The sequence below is a fragment of the Callospermophilus lateralis genome, unplaced genomic scaffold, assembly GCF_048772815.1.
Source record: "Callospermophilus lateralis isolate mCalLat2 unplaced genomic scaffold, mCalLat2.hap1 Scaffold_107, whole genome shotgun sequence".
NCBI lineage: Eukaryota > Metazoa > Chordata > Mammalia > Rodentia > Sciuridae > Callospermophilus > Callospermophilus lateralis.
In genome coordinates, this window is record NW_027510917.1 from 1,486,374 (window position 1) to 1,508,917 (window position 22,544).

The following is a 22,544-nucleotide window of genomic DNA, read 5'->3' on the forward strand; positions in this document are numbered from 1 at the left end:
AAATATAGATGTGATGATTAGAAGCTAAAATCTGGACACATTAATTTTGAAATGTTTATTTGAAATGTGGAATAGCTATTTGGATATATGCTTTACTAGAAGGAGGTGAAGAAGGGAAGTGTAAATTTGAGAGCTCCAACTGAATGATATATATCTCAGTTGAAATATAAATATAGATGTAAATGATAACTGGGAGACTGCATCTGATGACTAAGGGCCAGAATTGAAACACCAAAGAAAAAGACTAGGGTCAGAAACACTTCAAGATACTGAAAAAAGAGATGGAACCAGCTAAGAAGACCAAGTAAAATAAAAGAATCATCAAAATAATAAAGGATCCTGAAAAGTCAGTTTTACTTAAAACAAGGGAGGAGTGGTCAACATCCACCTTAGTGCTTAGGAGTCACTGTCACTCTTTATTTTCTTATTTGTTTGCTTGCTTTTTAATTGTTATGTCATTTTATTTACTTATATAAGGGTGATATCTGCGTTATTGGGATCTAGTCTATATGTCTGAGAGCAACGATCAACAAATAATGTTTGCTCTGAATAATGTAGATAATTGATTCACATTGAAGCATACCCAGATATAATACATTTTTTTTCTGAAAATTATTGAACATTCTAAATAAAATAGTGAAATAATGTTTTAATTATATCTGGTAGAAACTATTCAAATGATTTTAAATTTATCTTACGTTTACATATTCAAAGCTAATTAATTGTTTTATTTAACAAGTGAGTAAAGATAAGGAATAAATATGCTTCAATTTAACAAATACACAGTCCATGGAAATCCAGTGGTAATAAACTCATATTACTGGATATATAGCGTGCATTTAGTGACATAAAATTATTTATACCACACATAGTGAATCTTATTATGTGTATTTTCTGGAGAAATTTAATAATTTCTCTTTAGTTTATCTGCACGAAAATACTAAAACCTTGTTCTTCTGTCTCTTAAATTCATCTTTCTTGCTAAAGAAATTTTGAACATCTTTGAAAAATTCTAGGAAATGCTAGAGTTAGATCTAATAATTTATTTAATTAAATTAGATTCTGATTAGAGCATCTGCTAAGTATATTAAATATAAAATCTGTTAGGTACTTTCTTTTTATAAATGGTATATTGGTAATTTCATAATCAAGGAAAGAGAAAACTCTGATACTAACTCATAAGTTAATCAACACAAAAATGGTAGTTGAATTAACATTGCTAAAATATCAAGTTTAAAATTTGCTCTGTCTTATTCTATCTGGTATCAGTGTGACTATTTCACAGCAATTTAAGTCTACAACTTGAAGGTACCCTGGTTTATTGTGGTGCTCGTAATATTTAAAACATTAAGTTGACTGTTTAGTGTGTAGTAGCTGTTGCTAATGAAGTTATTGAGTTAGTCTTCAGAAATTTTCCAAAAGAGTTACATAATAACACATACCTATCTGCTTGCAATTGGTGAAATATTTACTATTTTCAGTCTTGACAACAGAAGAGTCAATTGTCAATTTCTCCCTTATTAATTCCACCTGTGAATCACCATTGTCATGCATTTGCTCCTTAAAAGATGAATAAGTAAAGAAAACAAATAATATTTGCCAGAGAAAATAGCATGTAGCCTCCCTGTGACTACTTTGATTTAGGTTTCACATGCTGATAAAGTCAGTACATTGATAAAAAGCAGATAATACAAGGTCAAGTTTTCTGCATGGCAGTCTTTCAAAGATTTGCAAATGATCTTCATGCAGGAACCTTTTCCTTCTTCTTGCCTATGTCTTAGTGTGCCTATATTTGGTTATTTAGACAATCTTAACTTTTATTAAGCACCATAAGATCCTTTTAGATTTTTTTCTACAAGTCCTTAGCTCTTCCAGTATTCCCTCAAATACATAACTCTTAGCCACAGTAAAATAATTAATTTGTAAACATCCTATAGTTTGTCAATATTCATTTTAAATTATTACCCCAGACTCACCAAGTATTTCATGAATTATTCAATCAGAGCCCCCCCCAACCAAACAACAAAAACAAAGAAGAGAGATTAAGGTTTTTCTCTTCTACATAAGATCACTGACATTTCATTTACTATAAATACAATCCAATGGTTAATAAAGACTTGAAAAAAATTTAATTTATTTATTATCCACAACTATATATTTGTGTGTGTGTATATATATGTGTGTTTATGTAATTCTTTATATTTCAAAAGTATCTCATATTTTTCCATGCATAGACTTCAGTGGTTCAATAAACATTTGGCAATATTTAAGTAATTGAAACAACAAATAACAATTTATACCAAAGTTCATTTATAATTCCACCTCACTTTGGTACCAAATTCCAAGCAGTAACTTTTTAACTGCTTTTTCCCTGAGTAAATCATACTTTACACTTAAAGATGTAAAGCATTCATGTCTTAAGTGAGATCAGAACTGCCTCTATGGATTAAATAAAATGAAATTTATTTTTTATAAATACTAGTTTATTTCAAAAATACAAAAATATAAATATACATTTATAAAAATATGAATGAATTAACATAAAGACATTCTTCAACTAAATAAATATGGCATTAGTAGTCATTCCTATTTCATCAGCGATATATAATTTCTATATTATTTTACGAAGCAGTTGCACAATGTTTAATTTAATAGTAAAGGTGACTGAAAGTCAGTTAAGAAAGCATTTATAAAGTTTTCATACCTAAGAAAAGGCACAAAAAGCCTTTTAAATATTTTTTATTGATTATTAATTTGATATAATTTCCTTCCAAGGTTATTAGGCAAAGAGGGTGAACTGGTTATTATTATTGTTTTAAAATCTATATCATTCATATTCATTCACGGAAACTTACTGGTTAAGCAAACCCTTACTAAGACAACACCTATGTATTGTTTGTAATTTCAATTTTTGAAAAAATTCCTCCAAGGAGGAGAATGCAGGCCACTCATTCTAGTAACGAAGACAGTTCCACTAATATTAAGTAATATGCTTAGTCTCGGTCACTTTCATCACCCCCATACATATCAGCCAGTTTTTTAAAACGAGGACCCCAGTCGCTAAGGTAATCATAATCCTGGTTACAATCAGCTGTGAGGGATTCTAAGGAACTGAGTGAATCCGCTGTGGAATCATTCCCTTCATAGGCATATGTTGCCAGTGAATCATAAGGAGGTGCACTTGAGTCTGAGTCATTTTCTTTCAATCTTTGATGGATAAAATCTTGTACATCAATATTTTTCCACAGGGGTACAGTCCTCCTTATCTGAAAAATAGTTTCAGGCATTACATCTCTTCTAAGTTTACTGTCTTCTCTTGCTTCTGGATTCCTTAACGTGCCAATGTCAAAAGCCTGTGTATCTTCTTCCCCACTTCCTTCGTCATTGTATGTCACAATATTGTCGCAGACATCATCCTTTGAAATTATGAGAAGTTCCTTTTTTCTTTGTCTCATCAATGCAGCAAACAGCACGACTAAAACTATTTAAAAACATGAGAAAATAGTGAGGTTTCATGATGTGAGGTAAAACAGCATGCATACTTCAGTGTGTGGAAGTTTGTGGGACTGATTGGCAGGAGGAGTATTCTGTACAAGCACAGAGTGCCTTGGGCCAATGAATGGATGCAGTAAATTGATAAAAAGCAGATAATACAAGGTCTATTCAATTTTAAGTTCTGTGGGCCTCTGATATTGGAAAATATTGTTTAATTTGACACATCACTCCTTGAGAATGCACATATGATTCCAAATACAGACATGTTGAAGCACCAGTTCCTTTTATCTCAAGAGAATTTTTGCAGCTATTGAATATTTTCTTAATGACCCAAGGCAATATATACAAATCATTTACTCATCTATAGATGAATATATGTTTATATTTGCATTATAGTCTTATATTATGTGTGTGTGTTTATAAACACACATAAGAACATTATTAGTATGTATGAACTACTGATTTAATCCTATTCCAAATTGGGTCATTTTACTAAATCTTTAATTGATCTGGTTTTGAATGTCTGCTCAAAATTTGAAATAAATTCCAACTGCTACATTACAATAGTTAAGCTCAAGCATATCTTTAACTGGTACCTATCTTAAATATTATCATGACAGCTTAAATATTTTCTTGAGCAAGGACTTCCATGATTTAAAGAGTTGCATTCAAACTTTGAAACTAAATTGTTAATAGTGTTCTCTCTACTTGTATGTTGTTATTATTTACATACTTTTGCTTTAAAGTTAACTGTGGACTCCCCCATATAGTATATTATGTATAGCAAGAGAACTTGTACTTAAATTGTTATTTATTTGTTTGACAATGACTCTTTCTCAACAAATATATGCTATACTCAATAAAATTCATTTTAAGAAAACAAAAAACTCCTTATGATTTCCAAAATATATATCTTCTATTGTAAAGAGACCAACTTTGTAATTTTACATATAAGTTACACAAGAACTAATGAAAGAAAACTTCTCCAAAACATTTAAATATTACTTCAGATAAATAACAGATACATTTACTTTAGTTGAGAGCACTTAAATATATTGACAAAATTATTTGTTTCATTGTATAAGAATATATTTTCTTAAAAATTAACATTCCTTGTTAATATAAAGGCCTGTCCAATGTCATTTTTATATTGACCAGCATGCTTTCCTTTGCTCTTCCTAATTAATAGACTTTTATAAAAATAATTAGAAGCATCTTAAGTTAACCTCATGAGAAAGAGCTTCAGGTGTTGAGTTCAGGACCATCTTGGAGACATTTTTAAAAAAATAATTATTTTGTATAAATGAGCTATATCTGTATTTGCTCCTATTAAAGGATAACATAAGATTAATTGAGTCCCACATAAATCTAACATCCATAAAATTGAGCCATAACTAGGAAAAAAACAGTTCTTTATAATTTTAATATTTAAGGATAATTTTAAATTTCTTTAATTTTGGTAAATAGCATAATAATCATATAGTAAATTTATCTTAAAGTTTACCTATAAATGTTTACTGAAATTTGTAAGTAGATTTGAGAGACATTTTACAGTTTTCTTTTTCTCTTTTGGCAGAAAAAAAATTATTTTCTTCATTTCCTATATTAAAGTTAATAATTAAGGATATGGAATTGGAATTCAGATAAGCTAGGATAAAGAAAGATGAAAAATGTTTGAACACTTTTAGTAAGCTGAAACTATAATTTAGCATGTTTTTCCTTTCTTCCCACAGTAAATAATATTCAAAATTATAGTAGCAGCTTTTGTGACTATTAAACCAATAGAAATCACAGATACTTTATATTGCATTTCAAGTATGACAGCTATCCTCAAACTATACTTAAACTTCCTCTACAAAGGAATAATTCAATAAGCAAACAAATTCTGATTTTTGCTTTTTTCTTGAATTTAGTTAGACATCTTATTTTCTTCTGATTCCTTCTTATAAAGTTATATATTTATAGATTCACTTATTTGCAGTACTGTGAATTGAACCCAGGGCCTCAAGCATGCCAGGCAAGCACTCTACTACTGAGCTACATCCCAGAGCTCTCAACTATTTAAATTGTTCTGAAAAAAAAAAAAAGATTCATCAGACTGTCAAAGTGGTACTGGGAATGAAAACTTTTATAAAGCTCTGCCCTAAAGTTTTAATCATGCCCCCACCAGCATAGAGAGAAACTAAGGACTGCATTTCTTCAAAATTATCAGCACAGATTTGAAATATTTCCCATTCTGTCTTACAAAGTGCTAACTTTTAACTATAGAAATGCAGTAACTATGTCTGGCCATTACTATAAAGACTTGAAATAACAGCAAGAATGTTTTAGTAATTTTGATAATGAAACCTGCATTACAAGCAATTTTAACTAAATGATACAAAATCATTCCACATTTAAGTAATATATTGGGAAGGTGAAAAATAAATATGTGTCTTCTATATTGCTCCAGGAAGAATGGTGACAGATTCTTTTTTTTTTTCAGAATAATAATAAAAACTTTCTAGGATTTCTGCATAGCAAAAATTTTTTAAAAAATGTTTTAAATGATTGTATTTGAATATCAGAATATTTGGTGGATGTTTTGTTCTATCATATGTGAATAAATAGCTTTGTGTGTGTACTGCATTAATATAGAAATATTATAAATTGCAAAATACATATATTTACCTCATTTTAAATTAGGAAAACTGTCTAAGCTATAAAATCAGTAAGATCTAAAATGGTAAACCAAATTTAAATCTCCACAGGGCTTCAAAAATATTTTATAGAGGACCTGAACTTTCCAGAAGCAGGTGAGGATGGGAACTGCTCATGGTTATGGTGGCAGTGCCTGTGTTCTCATCTCGGAGACTTTTTTTTTTTCTAGATAGTTGGATCATCTTAACTGAGACAAATGTTTTCTCCTCACTTTCATCAATCCCCTAGTGAAGTCCTGCAAGGATATCTGGCCAAAGGGATTTCATCCAGATAGCTTGAAAGGATTTGCAATGAAAAGAAGCCAGCGTATTTGAGCATTAGAATATAAATTTGGCTTACTCTCTTGCCCTATGCATAAAAATTTTGGATGAATATTTGATGGAAATATTTTTTGGAGTGTTTTGCAGTGAAACAACTGTTTAATTGAATTAAATTGTTGTACTGTTAGTGTATGCTCAAATAAAACATTTGCTACTGGAGGCACAAATTTATTTAGAAAATATTGCAGGGTAAGTATACCACAGGGTCACAGTGATATTTAAAAACTGAAATTTAACTTTTTAATTTGGTGCATTGCATCTATATATAGAAAGTATTATGAGGAAAATGTCCTATTTTGACAACTTTTATAAATTTGCCAATTGTGTGGGTATGTACGTATGTATATGTATATCTATATCTATATAGATAATATGTATGTATTTGTTGGCATATATAAATATAAGTATAAATATTTGTTAGTAATATTATTTGTAAAGATAAAACAATCTTCAGTTTTGAAAATAACAGAAAAGAGTATTCTAAAATAGACTCAACTATTTTAATGCCAGTATAAAAACACTTTCTGAAGAGTGATTTGGGCATGTTACATAACCATTCGGTACAAGTATAAACGTTTTACCTGATGAAGTTGATACAACGATTAGATCAGCTTATTAAATCAAATGCCCTTTGCAAAGTAACCATAATCAGAGAAATAACAGTTAATGCTATAAAATTTTGTAAAAATATGTATGTAGCATTTGCTTTATATTTGTGTTTTTTAATGTTTTTTTCGAGTACATTGTAACTATACATGATAGTGGGGTACATTGTAACATAGATACCTGCAAATAACATAATTTATCCCATTTCCCTCGCAAGCACTTTCTCTGTTATTGACCTTTAGAAAACTTAAACTAACCACACAGATAAAAGCTAGAATTACTTTTTTTTTTCTCACGGAAAAGCGAATTTTGATAAATGTTAAGATACTTCACCATTAGCTCTGGAGGAGAGTGTTACTTTGTGCACAATTCCTGGACAATGGAGGAGAGAATTATGGGTTCACTGAGCATTGAGAAGGGCATATTTTACTGAGAAGTATGAGGACACATAGCAGGATGGCGATAAGAGCTCCTGTGCTCAGGCCCGCTGAGAGGACCAAGGCCTCTGCGTTGCAGGACTGCATGTTCCCTTGATTGTCACAGGCACACACCCGAATAGTGAGTGTGCCAGTGCTGCTTTGAATAGGATAATCATTGTCAAAAATTAAAATTGGAAGTACGTAGGTGCTCATTTTGTTGCGACTCTACCCATCTTTGCGAGTCATAATTCCTGCTGTATTATCTGCGGGAGAAATTGAAAATATTTCACACTTTTGTAGTTTTTCATCTTAAGATTTCAAAGTTTTTGTTTTTAAAATTTTTTCTATTACCTTTATTGTCTACAATAGTGAAGTTTGGATTGAGAGGAAATTCTGGTACTGGCTCAAAGAAGAATTTGTGACCTCGGGGAAGGTCATCATTGTCCATAACACTGACAGTCTGAATCAGCTGAAAGCAAAACAAATGCATATATTTAACAAAACCAAACTAAAAGTAGTCATCTTTTTTAATTAAAGAAATATTTTAAATCCATGCATTCATGCTTTGAATTTTGAGTTTGTCACTAAACTTAAGAAACAAAAAAAGTCCTTTTTAGTAAACCATTCCAAGGTGTTTTGTAAAGGTTTTGTTAAAGATAATATTTAATTAATAAATGAAAATGTCTATCATTATTACTTGTCAGTGCTTCTCAATGCTTCATCATCTGTTAACTTGCCACTGAAACAATGAACTTAAAAAAAATCAAACAAACAAAGATGTGATCAGTTCAATAAGTATCCTCTTTTGTCGTCTTGTAAAGCACCAGCCTATTTTATTAGTATTTGGTTCCTAACCCCTTTTGTTCACTAGAAAATGTTTTCTCAAAGGAAGAAATCATACAAGATTCCTTTTAAAAATATAACTTTTTACCACAATTCCAAATCAAGAATACTATTAATATGTTTCCAGACAAGTGAACTCTTCATCGCATAGTATCATAAAGAAAAAGATTTTACAGCTATGTGCATTATTGAAACATATTGCATATTTAATTCAGATTGTTTGCCTTTCTTTTAATGTTATTTGCAAAGATAAATACATAAAAAGAAATGCTTCTCAAGTATTGTGAAATCATTGTGGAAGTTGCAAAATTAGGACCCTCTTTGCTGAGCCATAATAATTTTGAAGTGTGCCATAAAGGAAGATGGAGCAGCAAGCACTAGTTTGGGAGGAAAATTCCAATTGAGAACTTCATAACCAAAAGGCACCAAGCTACATATCAATGTTCTGTTTTCCTCATTCTGGTTCTGCCATCTGTGTGATATGAAATTAGAGCCAGGTAATTATGCTTACTTTCAGTTTTCTCTTCTAGAAAAATAAACAGTTGTGCCATTTCCAGTTGTACTAGTCCAATATTCTGTGGTGAACTATTACTGAATTTCACAATGATTTTAAACATTTTTGTTTTTTGTGTACCTATTATAGCCATACCATCTACAACACCTAGCCAATACTCTTCTACTTTAACTTCATATTACATATGAGTTCATTCATTTTATTGATAGATTAACATGTGACCTTGTGTTTCTTTGTATGAGGCTTCTGAAAGTGCACAATTGTTAATACAAAATTAATAATCTTTTTTCCTTAGAAAATTGAAGCACAATATTTTAAAAAAATCACAAAACATTTAATATTATTGCTCAACCTCCTGATCCTGAATAATAATAATAAATCTTATTTGTAGAACTATTCTTAATCATTAAAAAATCTTGGTTCTTTAATTGCATGACTTATGTTCTTCAAATGATTTGATGGGCTTTATGTTTTAGGAACTATGTTTTATTTTTATCTTTGTTGATTTAATGAAACAGTAAGAATATATATTAAATAATCATAATTATTATCAATCATACTTTGTATCTAATTTTAGTATGCATTGTATCAGTAACTCGTATGAATCAATAAAAGATAGCACACTAATACATAAATAAGTAAAGAACACCTACTGATTCAGGTAGATTCATTTGTGGCTCCCAAAAGATAAATTCCAGTCCTAAATCATATTACCTCTAAATATGATCACAATTGGAACAAACTTTTTTGCAGATATTATCAAGTAAAAATTAAATCTTACTGGATGAGTGAGAGCTCTAATTCAGTGACAGGAGTCTTCATAAAAACAGACAATTTTGAATACACAAAGATTTACATCAATAATGCAATGTAGGGCTGGGGCTGTAGCTCATTGATAGAGAGCCCACCTTGCACGTGTGAGGCATTGGGTTCAATCCTCAACACCGCATAAAAATAAATAAAGATATTGTGTCCAACTACAATTAAAAAAATTTTAAAGAATACAATGTAATGATAGAGGTTGAGATTGGAAGTCCACACTCCAATGAATGTCACAACATCATGGCAACCACAAGAAGCTTGGAAGTTAAGGAAGGATCCTACCTAAAACCTTCAGAGAGAGCATAGCCTGGTGACAGATCAATATTGGACATTTAATCTCTAGAATTATGAGAAAAATTATTCTGTAGTTTCTAATCATCTAGTATGTGGTAATTTTTCATGGCAACTCCAGGAACCTGATACAAGTGTGAAGATTAAAAAAAAGCATACATTAATGAAAACCTTCAGCTTAAATGAGTTTGAAGAAATGTATACTAAACTCTCATGAGATATTTAGAAGTTCACAGACATTTAAAATCTAGAGTAATCCAAGTAAACAGGCAATCATAACTGTCAGAAGAATCCCTTAAATAATATTTGAAAATATTTGGCAGCATCTATTAATATTTATAGATTAATCATTCATACTTCAAAGCTTATAACAAAGAAAAATTATACCAGTAAGTAAAAATGCATAATGTACTCTAGTACTCATTATGATGCTCTCTGAAAGAATAAGATCTTATTAAGTAAATGTCCATTAGTAGAAAAGTAGTTTAGTAAGTTTATTAATGTGTGGCCATGCTATAAAAAAATAAACATCAAATAACAGTAATCAATACTGAACTGAGAACGTGGCCATTATCATGTACCAAAGTGGAAAAAGAAAAATGTTTTTGAACTGAAATAAGCATGTAATAAATCTATGTGAATCAAAAAAGAAAAAAAAAAACCACTTCACCTTATTTATTTATTTTTCAGACATCTTATTATGCTACCAAGACTAGCCTCAAATTCAGAATCCTAGGAGGATTAGCTAGGATAATAGCTATGATTAGCTTTGATTATAGGCAGAGGCTACCATGCCTGGCTTCCATTGTAATTTTTGAGTGTATGTGAAAGGTGGAAAGTAGTTTTATCCTAGCCAGGATGCTGTAACAAAATGCTACAGACTGTGGCTTATACAAAAGAAATGTGTTTTCTCAAAGTTCTTAAAGCTGGAAGTTGGAGATCTGCTTGCCAACATGGTTGGCCTCTGGTGAGAACTGTCCTCCTGCCTTATGTTTTGCTGTCTTTTCTCTGAGTATTCACATGGCATTTCCTGGGTTTGTGAGCTCAGAGAGAAAGAGAAAACATGAGGTCCCTGGTATGGCTCCTCATAAGAGCACTTGTTATATCAGATCAACATTTCTCATGACCCCAATTAACCTTAATTATTACCTTGGAGACCCTTTCTCCAAATTCACAACCTCAACGTGTGAATGAATGGGGGGGGCCTAAACATTTAAAAATCTCAATTGAAATAAAAGAATGAGTGTTTTCTATTTTATTTTCTTAAATGGACATTGTGAAATTGTCAATGATTCTTACCATCTACCTATTATTGCCTTAAAGAAGTAACTGAAGGATGGGGATGTGGCTCAACCGGTGGCGCACTCGCCTTGCATCCATGCGGCCCGGGTTCGATCCCCAGCACCACATACAAACAAAGATGTTGTGTCTGCCAAAAACTAAAAAATAAATATTAAAATTCTCTCTCTCTCTCTCTCTCTCTCTCTCTCTCTCTCTCTCTCTCCTCACTCTCTCTTAAAAAAAGGAAGTAACTGAATAACTCTTTAAATATACATGTAGATAGATAGGTAGATATAGAGTTGGTGGTATTAGAAAATTCTGTTTGAATAAAAATTGGGCATATTTTGCATTTCTTTAAATTACTTTAGATATATTTGAAACATTACTTTGTAATTGGAATTTACAAGTCATTAACAATTTTTTTATTTCAATAATATGAATATTATAAATCACAAATATCATTTAGATCAAAACAAAAACTCCTGATTGAGCTATTTAAATTAGAAAAATGTAAAAAAAATAATTATCATTATTCTAGTTAAAAGAGAAAATTTTTTATTTTATACTTCACATTTATCTAATAATGTACCTCCATACTTTAATGTATATAACTCAGCCTAAATATGAATCCAAATATGAACTTTGTATATATATATATATATATATATATATATATATATATATATATAATATTTATTATATGTCTGGTTATAAATTTTCACTATTATATTCTATTAGATTGACAATAAAAAAGAGTTTAAAAAATAATTTTGGTTAGATCAAACAGAAGTAAATAAGGAACTAGGAACAGAGTGGCATGAAAAAAATCTTACAAATAAATTAATGTCATCTGCCTTCATATAGAAAAAAAATTATTTTAAATTTATAATAATTTCACTTACCTGCCCAGGTTTTGCATTTTCACAAACGAATGTTTCATAATACATGGCAAATTTCGGAGCATGATCATTAATATCCAGAATTCTGATGAAGACTGGTATATGGCTACTTTGTTTTGGATTATCTGCAACAAGAACATGTGTAAGATTTCAGGCTCATTTACAGAGAAGAACTAAAACCACTTGCCCATTTGTAGCTTAGCAACAGATCAGTTCTGGGGTATTCACTTTCTTAGCTGATGCTGATGAATACATCAACATGGTCAACAGGGAAAGCACAATAATAAGATGAAAATATCAATAAGAATGTACTACTCTATTTTTATAGATTGGTTAATAATTTTTATGAGATTCGATTATGTTTCTATCCTACTCTAAATTATAAAAAATAAAATTTTAAATAAATGAGTGATTCAATAATCCTTAAACCCCAAACGTTTGAAATAATTTCTCTAAAATATTTCTCACAATGTAGCCATTCTACAGGAGAGAAAGAGTCAACTTAAGCCATTACTTGATCATTTTAGTAAAAGATAATGCATTCAGATAGATGTGTTGACAACTTACTTATTTCTGTGGCTGTAATAGTGATGTTGTGCCAAGGGGATGATTCCCGGTCAAGAGGCTTCAGAGTGAAAATAGAGCCATTTTCTGAGTAGATACTAAAAATTCGGTCCATATCAGTATTCCAATCAACAGAGTATCTGGCAGAAAAGAGACTCATAAATTCTGGCGTTATTTTAAGATTATTAGTTCTTCAAATATTTCTTAAAGTTATAGGGACTTTCCTCAATGATCTGACAAAGGCATGAAATATGAAGTGCTGATAACGTTCTGGAATCTTTTTATTCTAATTTGTTATATATGACATCAGAATGCATTACAATTCAAATTACACATATAGAGGATATTTTTTCATATCTCCAGTTGTATACAAAGTAGAGTCACACCATTCGTGTCTTCATATATGTACTTAGGGTAATGATCTCCATCTCATTCCACTGTCTTTCCTGTCCCCATGCCTCCTCCCTTCCCCTTTCTCCTCTTTACTCTATCTAGAGTTCATCTAATACTCCCATGCTCCACCAACCTCTCTATGAATCAACATCCTTATATCAGAAAAAACATTTGGCATTTGGATTTTTGAGATTGGCTAACTTCACTTAGCATTATATTCTCCAACTCCATTTACCTGCAAATGTCATGATTTTATTCTCTTTTAATGCTGAATAGTATTCCATTGTGTATATATACTACATTTTCTTTATCATTCATCAACTGATGGGCACCTAGTTTGGTTCCACTGTTTAGCCATTGTGACTTTTGCTAGTATAAACATTGATGTGGCTTGGAATCTTTATCTCATAAACAATTTTATATAATTGTTTCCAGTATTACTATTGTAATAGTATGCACACTAAAGGCATTATTTATGGTTATGAATTTTTGTGCAGCTGTTAAGTGAGTTATTGTCACTTAAATCATTTATTTTACCTTAGTATTTAACATAAACATAATAGTATTGTTGAATCAGATAGAGTCAATATCATTGAGTAAATGAAATATACTCTAAAATTTAAAAAAGATGAATATGTATTCAAAGAGTACATATTAATATAGAGAAGGCTATCATAAATGCATTGTTCTTGAATGTAACATCTCAGCTGAATAAAAGGTCTTCCTCTAATCTATGCCTCAACTTATTACACATAAAAATCTAATCTCAAATACCACAGAGTTCTGTGATTTTCCCATTAAGGATAGATATGGCACATGTTATCCCAAACTTTATTTTACAGTTGCCAAAATAATGTCTCCTTTTCCAAAGAGTTTCATACCCTAATCCCCATGAATATGTTACTTTACATGGCAAAAATAACTTTGCAAGTGCGATTAAGGCTGAAAACATTGATACAGAAGATTTTTCTCAATTATGCAGATGGGTAAAAACTAATCGTAAGAGTTATTAAAAGTGAAACTGGAGGGAAGATAAAAAAGTGGTCTAGGAAGAGGAGACAAGCAAAGAGGAGAGATTTAAGGGGTGATAAGGAAAGATTTATTGTGGATGGCTTCAAAGATGGAGGAACAAGGAATGGAATGAAGGCAACCTGTAGAATCTGGGAACAGTCTTTAAACTGACAGTCAATGATGAAACAGCAAACTTGCTCCACAACTGCAAGGGTTTGAAATCTGCCAGCCACCAGAATGGAAAGAAAACAATTTTCTCCTAGAGTCTGTGGAAAGAAACATGGTCCTGTCTACAATTACACCTTTACTCATGGTGCACACCATAATTTTGACCCACAGAACTACAAGAAAACAAACTTGTGTTTCTTTATTTAAGTTTTTAGTGTAGTGATATGTTCTTATTGCAGCAACAGAAAACTAATACACTCTCTAAAGATTTTTTTAAAGAGCTGTCTTAAATTCAAGATGGTAGATAGATCCAATCTTGCTATGCATGACTAGTTAAATTTGAGATTTCTGTTTCTGAGTTTTTCAGGAGCCATATAGGAAAGGGAATGTTTCTCAAACACTATCATTCACATGAATCATTGGTAGTTCTTAATAAAACAGGATTTGATAGGTTGGTGTTATAGCTCATTGGTAAACTACTTTCTTAGTATGCATGAGGCCCTGGGTTTGATCTGCAGATTGCAACAACAACAATAAACCCTAGAATTTGCAGTAGTATGTCTATTATGGGAGCTGGAATTCTGCATTTTTGACAAACTGAGGTAAATCCTATCTTGGGCAAAGCCTACATTCAAATATAGCCTATTGGATAAAGTTCTCAGAATGAAGACAGAAGAACAACCATGAAAGACAGAAAACATAAAAATCAGCATCTGGTTCAATTCTCATTTTTATATGTGTCTCATTAAAGATATTTAACAAAGGAATTCCCTTTGATTATAATATATTAGAAAACTTAGCTACCCAATAACAATTCTGTATGAGACATTCTGGCACTAACTTTGAAAAACATTATGCAGGCATGTTGGTGCATGCCTGTAATTAAGTGCTCAGGAGGATGAGACAGTAACATCACAAATTCAAAGCCAGCCTCAGCAAAAGTGAGGCACTAAGCAACTCAGTGATATTCTGTCTCTAAATAAAATACAATGTAGGGCTGGGGATGTGGCTCAGTGGTTGAGTGCCCCTGAGTAAAGTCCTTGGTACCCCTCTCCCACAAAAACCAAAAAAATATTAATAACACATTTTTTAAGATTCTAAACATCATGAAAAGTTGGCAATTTCAATATTGTTGGACAAGAAATGTTTATTTAAATTCTACTTTTGGGGGGATGTTGTTTTAATAGAGGCTACACGAGTTGATCTATTGTTATAAAAGCTCTGCTGAACTTAAGAAATCCAAAAAGAAAATATAGATCTTGATAAAATTTTAACAATTTAATGTAGTTCATAAAGGTTCTTTCTTTACTAGTTTATTTTAAACTATGTTAAATGAATGTTTTAAACTCAGAAATACTATTTCAAAGACAGTATTTGGGGCACTGAAAAAAACATATTGTGTTTTATCTCAAAGGTAGAATTTTGGAAAAGTTTATAGTCTCAGATTTCTTTGTACACCTTACTCCTAACTCATGGAACAGTTTAGTCACTTCTTTTCCTTTGGAAGGACTGTGCAATGGGGAAACTGAGGTGAATCCTATCCTGGACTGAAATGGAAAAACCTCCTCATTTTTTCAATAATCACTGAAATTTTCCTACATAAGAATTTGGGAGATTAAAACAAACTGATTTGATTTATGATCATTTAACAGGAAGTAGTTGTAATTCTAGAGTGGGAAACACTAAGGAGACACAGGACAATTAGAAAACTATTATATAGCAATGAACGTATAAAAGGAAATAAAGGAAACAAAACTACATCAGATTTCTAAAAATAGTTCTCTTTTACATACTTATGTGCAGTAGATCTGATTTTTAAAATCATTACCAGTACACCTAAGTTGAAGATGGCAGGTATTTCGAATTGTGTCTTCTTAAACTTTATTGATTAATTGTGCTAACAAAATTTTGAGGTTTTTTAATCCATAAGTTTCAGCATTTCTAAAATTATTTCCCAATGTGGGCTGTTTTTACCTTTGGGATTACATCTCTATTATAAGGTATTTAGGAGAAAGACAAAGAAAGTTACTGCAATATTAAGTATGCTTTATTTTTCCTTACATACACCAAATTCTATTTATGAGTAAAAGCATACATGAAATGCACACAAGGAAAGAAAAAAAAAAAACATGACCACATCTTGTGTGGAATGAAGCAATTACAGTATCCTCTGTAGGTGCGTCTCATCATTGTTGGAAAGGTCAACAGTCAGCCATTATCTATTTCTGTCTGAATAGATCTTGAACTTTTTTTTCTACTGTTTCCATTAAGATCAAAAAGGAAAATAAAATTTTCTTTAATCCCCATGGTTAGTTTCCCTAGAGATTATCATGTACAGTCTGTGAGGAAGGAATAAACAATAATTCTACCAGTATGAAAGTCAAGGTTTGACCATCTTGTAGCTTAGTAGGATCAAAATGGATGTGTTTCTGTCTGCCCCTACTCCAAGGTTTAACCTTGAAAGACATTGCTTTTTAAGTTAAGAATCATAGAGGAAAATCACTTTAACAATTTAGAAATAGCTTACTTTGTTAATGATACAGGTCTATATTTAGCAAATTTCATAAGTGCAAATGATGCCTCACTATTTGTCAAAAGCCCAAAGTAATTTTCTTTTATTTAACAGACAAGTTCTATTTTCAACACAGAATAGGAACATTCTGGTTTACCTATTAATAATAAATACATTGGATTACAACAAACCAGCAGAAAGAGCTTGATAAACACTTAACACAGAAGAAAACCTTTCTCTCTGTCCCAGCAGATGGCCTATAATAGCAGTAATACATTATTGATTTCCCTACACTGAATGTTGAACGGTAAGTTACAAAAGAACACCGGCATAATTTTTTTTGTGTATGAATGCCTGTTCTAGAAAGATGATCCAACCATTGGATGTCAAATAACAAGTGAAATAAAGCAAAGAGAACTGAACCTGTAGCCAATCTCTAGATTCCATTTTTTGTTTTCTTTCCATTTTCATATTCTACCATTAAAAATCAAACCCATATCATATACCTGAAATTTTTTACTGAAAAAATTACAAGTAAAAAGAAAACTGAGTTAAGACAGGAGATCAAATCAGTAATATGCTATAATAGCTTATCATTACATTATTTTTCTTTTATTGGATTCATGTTACTTCTTTCAATAAGTCAATAGAGTCCTGATATGGATCTACTCTTTCCATTCTAGCTTCTACTTATGAATTTTCCATAGCTGAGAACCATGAAATGATTAAAAACATGAATGTTTGTTATATGATGAAATTACTTATAATTCTTTTTCTCTATTTCTATGTGTTCTTTTTAGATATAGAGTCTATTTTGACTTATTTATATAAAAACATGGAATATATCTTATTCTAATTAAGATCACAGTCTTATGGATATACATAATGTTGAGATTCACTGTTATGTATTCATAGATGTACATAGGAAAGTTATGTCAGATTCACTCCACTGTCTTTCTTATTCTTATCACCACCTCTATTCCCTTAATTTCCCTTGGGTTAGTATTTATGTATCAGAGAACACACTCAACTGTTAGTTTTGGGGAATTGGCTTATTTAACTTAGTATGATAGTCACTACATCCATCTACTTATTGACAAATATCATAAAGTCATTCTTCTTTATGGCTAAGTAACAGTCTATTGTGTATAGAAACCACATTTTATTTATCCATTCATCTGTTGATGAACAACAAGGTTGGTTCCATAGCATAGCTTTTGTGAAGAGCTGCTATAAACATTAATTTGGCTATATCATTGTAGTATACTGATTTTATGTCCTTTGGATGTACACCAAGGAGTGTGATAACTAACTCAAATGGTTGTTCATTCCTAGTTCCATTCCAATACTGCTTTCCAGAGTGGTTGCACCAATTTGCAATCCAACCAGCAATGTATGAGTGTACCCTTTTCCCCACATCCTCACAAATATTTATTGTTGTTTGTCAGAATTTCCATTCTGACTCAAGTGTGATGAAATCTCAGTGTAGCTTTAATTTGCATTTCTGTAATTGCTGGAGATGTTTAACTTTTTTTTTATGTTTGTTAATTATATTAATTCAGAATATTCTTTTCTAAGTTTAGTATTGTTGTTACACCATTACTATGTTACCCTCTGAAATAAAAGCACCACTATATATAAATGTACTTATGCACATATTTTTGTTTATGTTGGAATCATATATATTTTGTTGAAGCATAACAAAATTTTTGCCTTAAGTACCTTATTTTAGTTTTAACAGCAGTATGAAGGATTTCTTCAAAAAATCATTGAATTTTAAATACATTAAGCATAAAATAGGTGTGAAATGAAGCATGATGTTCTTTCAGACCTTGTCAAGCAATAATCGATTCTACAACTTGGGATAAGTAACTCCATGATAACTAATGTGGTGAAGCAGAGGTGACAACAGCTGCTAACTGTAACAAAAATTTCATGTTGCAAGTAGCATATGTATTTCAGAAAATATGTTTGATGACAGATTTACAGGGGTGGGTGTAGGAAGAAGTAGTTCCCAATATTTTCTGGAAAAATATGAATCCCCATGATGCTAATTGCAGCCTGTTTTTGCATTTAGGAAACAGTCATTTAGTCATCTTTCTAAATTGCATTAGACAAAGCAAAGACTTCTACATGGGCTTTTGATGTAACACTTGCCTAGCTCATGGGGGGCCCTGGGTTCAATCCCCAGCCCCCTGCCCCAAATTACATTGTTGACTCACTGTTGAATTAATACTGATTTTTCTTCATACTATATTTGGAGTTCTAAAGTATTTTTCCCCATATATTTACATGTTAATAGCATTCAGTCTATAATGCTTTTTTTTTTTTTACGGGGGGCAGAATTGGCAATATAATTTAAGAAATATAATTTGAGATTAATTTGTTCTTTTAATATTTTTCTTTGAAAGGCACTTTTTCAGATTTACTGGTAAAATTATTTCTCATTGTTTTTTCTCCAGGATGTGAGTTCTCTATCCAAGGCCAATATTTCTGGGAGGACTATAAACTTAAAAATGTGACAACCAATTTTTAACACTGTGAAACAAGAATACAAATTTGACTATAGATCTTTTTGACACAGAACTTTATTTTTGAAATTGTACCTTCAGTAAATTATTATATTTAGGTTAAGATTGTACATATATTTATTATATATATATATATGCCTAAAATATATACAAAATATGTGTAACCTCTATATGTAATCTATATGTGTAATCATATATTGATACAGAACATGTATATGTAATCTATATATATTATAAATGTGTGATCTCATATATATGTATTATGTGTAATCTATAATATATATATTTATATAAACTCCAAGCAATCTAAATTTTTATCAATGATGTATTATTGACATAATAGTGCATTATTTATAAAAAAAAATTACTGAGTTTGGAACATAAGTGAACACACAGAATTTAAAACATACAAAGGCTAAAGGACTCAATGATATAAAAATGAGATAGATTGACAAATTGTTTGAATGATGGAATATTTAATAGAAGGGCAGTAAAGTAATACAGGAGTAACAGAGAATTTCATGTTTTATTTGTTACAAAATTTCCTGTGTTTTTAAAAATGAATTGCTACACTTAAACAATTCGGGGACAATTTTTTAAATAATTTTTCATTTTTCTTTTGACAAAAATGGAATAATAGGGGATGGATTTCCCATACACACTAAACACCAAAAAAATGCAAATTGCAAGTGAACCATGATGTTTAAAAAACTGGACATTTAGAGGCTGGGGGGTGTGGCTCAGTGGTACAGTGCTTGCCTAGCATGTGTGAGATACTGGGTTCAATTCCCAGCACCACATAAAAATAAAAACAAGTAAAATAAAGGAATTGTGTCCATGTACTACAACAATATCAAAGAACAATCCACTCCATTGTATTACAAAAGAAGGAGGAGAAGGAGGAGGAAGAGGAGGAGGAGGAGAAGAAGAAGAAGAAGAAGAAGAAGAAGAAGAAGAAGAAGAAGAAGAAGAAGAAGAAGAAGAAGAACAACAACAACAGAAATCAGCAATTCTTAGAGAAGGGAAGAGATGGAGGTAACCTCCTGAACTTTCACGAGTATCCTCTAGGTTCCTATAGTATTGTGAGTAGAAACCCAGAGAGGTAGAGGTAGACAACAGTGGCTAAAGTTGGCAGGAAGCACTGGAGAGAAGGCGAAGACTGAAATCTGAAGAGGATCCAACTTGGCTACAACACTATGAAGGTAAATTATCTTATGAATTAAAGGGTACAACTAGGAATATTAGTGGAATATTATGAACCTTGAGATAGTTTTGCTGGTTATCATACAGGATGGAAAACTATATAATTTCAAACAAACAGATATTGTGAACAATGGAGCAAAACAAGGCTTACACTAAGGGCTGCTGAGAAAGCACAAGAAAAAGTTCCAAAAGGGCTGAGCTCTTTCAACCAACTTAACTACATCAGATAAAGCTCAGGAATTTTCATAAAAATGCAAACTTAGACAACAGTAACCATGGTAAAAATCACAATGCATGCAAAAAACAGGAAAGCATGAGTGAAAAGAAAAATCTATGAATTCAAACCAACACAGAGATGACACAGTCGATAGAATTAGCTCAAAATTACATTCAAAAGATGTTTATCTGTGTTCCGTATATATATGTTCATATATGTGTGTAGTATACATATATATGTGATCTTAATAGAACATCTACAGAATAAATGACAATGCATGTACGTTAAAAAATATTCTGGGGGCTGTGGTTTTGACTCAGCAGTAGAGTGCTCATCTAGCACGTGCAAAGCTCTGGGTTCAATCCTCAGCACCACATAAAAATAAATAAAATAAAGGTATTGTGTCCAACTACAACTAAAAATAAATATTAAAAAAGATAGATATTCTGCATGGATTTAAAATTGATTAAACATTATAGAAATAATTAATGAATTTGAAGATGCTGTGGAATGTGGTATATACAAAATGACAGACACATTCATGAGACCTAATAACATTTATATTCCCTGAAGGAGAAGAAGATGGGTTAAGAAACTGAAGATTCAATGCCTAAAAATTTTCCCAGCTTCACAAAAGATATAAATTCCAAGAAATTCAATAAAGTTTAAGCAAAAAGGAAATGAAGTCCATTATTGTAAGTCATATTCCAATCAATTGAATTAAAATTACTGAAAAATTAAAAGCAGCATGAGGAACAAAAGATTCCATAAAGGAAGAAACATTATTACAGAGCAAAATATTTACCATACTGTTAGAAAACCAGCAATCTGTAATATTGTACTAATCCAAAATGGCACAAAATAAGAGGGAACAAGGAAAAGATGAAACAATCAGAAAAAAAGTGGCAAGATGACAAACTTAACAGTATGAAAAATCACAGTATAAACATTTCATTTAAAAGAAATAATATTAAACTGGGTTATAAAGAAAGACCATCTATCTACAATACAAGTTATATTTTAATTAAAAACAATAATTAAAAAAGAGGAAGATCACATATTAATATTAGATTGTTGTAAACACACCTAAAGCTATGCTAACAGAGAAAGTTATATCACTATGATGTATATTTAAGAAAAATGTAAAATTAATATCTCAAATAAATAACCTCATATTGTAAGTCAAAGAAACAGGGAGGGGGAAGAAAGCAAAGTATCCAAAATATAAACAGAAAAAAGAATGTAATAGTAAGACAAATGCATTGAAACAGAAATAACTGAATGGAGAAAATAGACAAAGTGTGGTAGTTAACTGTTATAAATTTTATAATATGATTTGACTAATAAAACATACACATTGTTGCCTGGTGCAGAATTTAGTGATGAGATGAAAATATTTCTGCAGAAAGGAGTGTTAAGAATTGATAAAGGTTGATGAGACACCTCACCTGAGTAAATGAACAAGTAACCTTGGTGTCATGGAATAATTTACATGCCTCTTGCAACATTTATTGACTTCTTAATATGCAAATATAGAATACAAATTAGGAAAGATCCACAGACTACTGTTAAGATGTGATCTCCTTATGATTCAGAAATGCTTAATGGTCAAACAATAAGATGGTTCATTATCTAAATATGTTGAGACACTGTCATTGACAACAAATTTTAAAAAGTGGATTACTTTCATTTTAAAAAGGTACAAGTAATTATTTTTAAAATGAACATGTAGGATTTCTATCAAAAAAAATTGTT

General features: G+C 31.0%; 1 pseudogene; it reads right to left on the reverse strand.

Moving 5' to 3' along the window:
* Positions 1–2,993: 2,993 nt before the first annotated feature.
* The window catches only part of LOC143386219 (cadherin-9-like), a 51,612-nt pseudogene continuing 32,061 nt past the window's right edge, over positions 2,994–22,544 (reverse strand).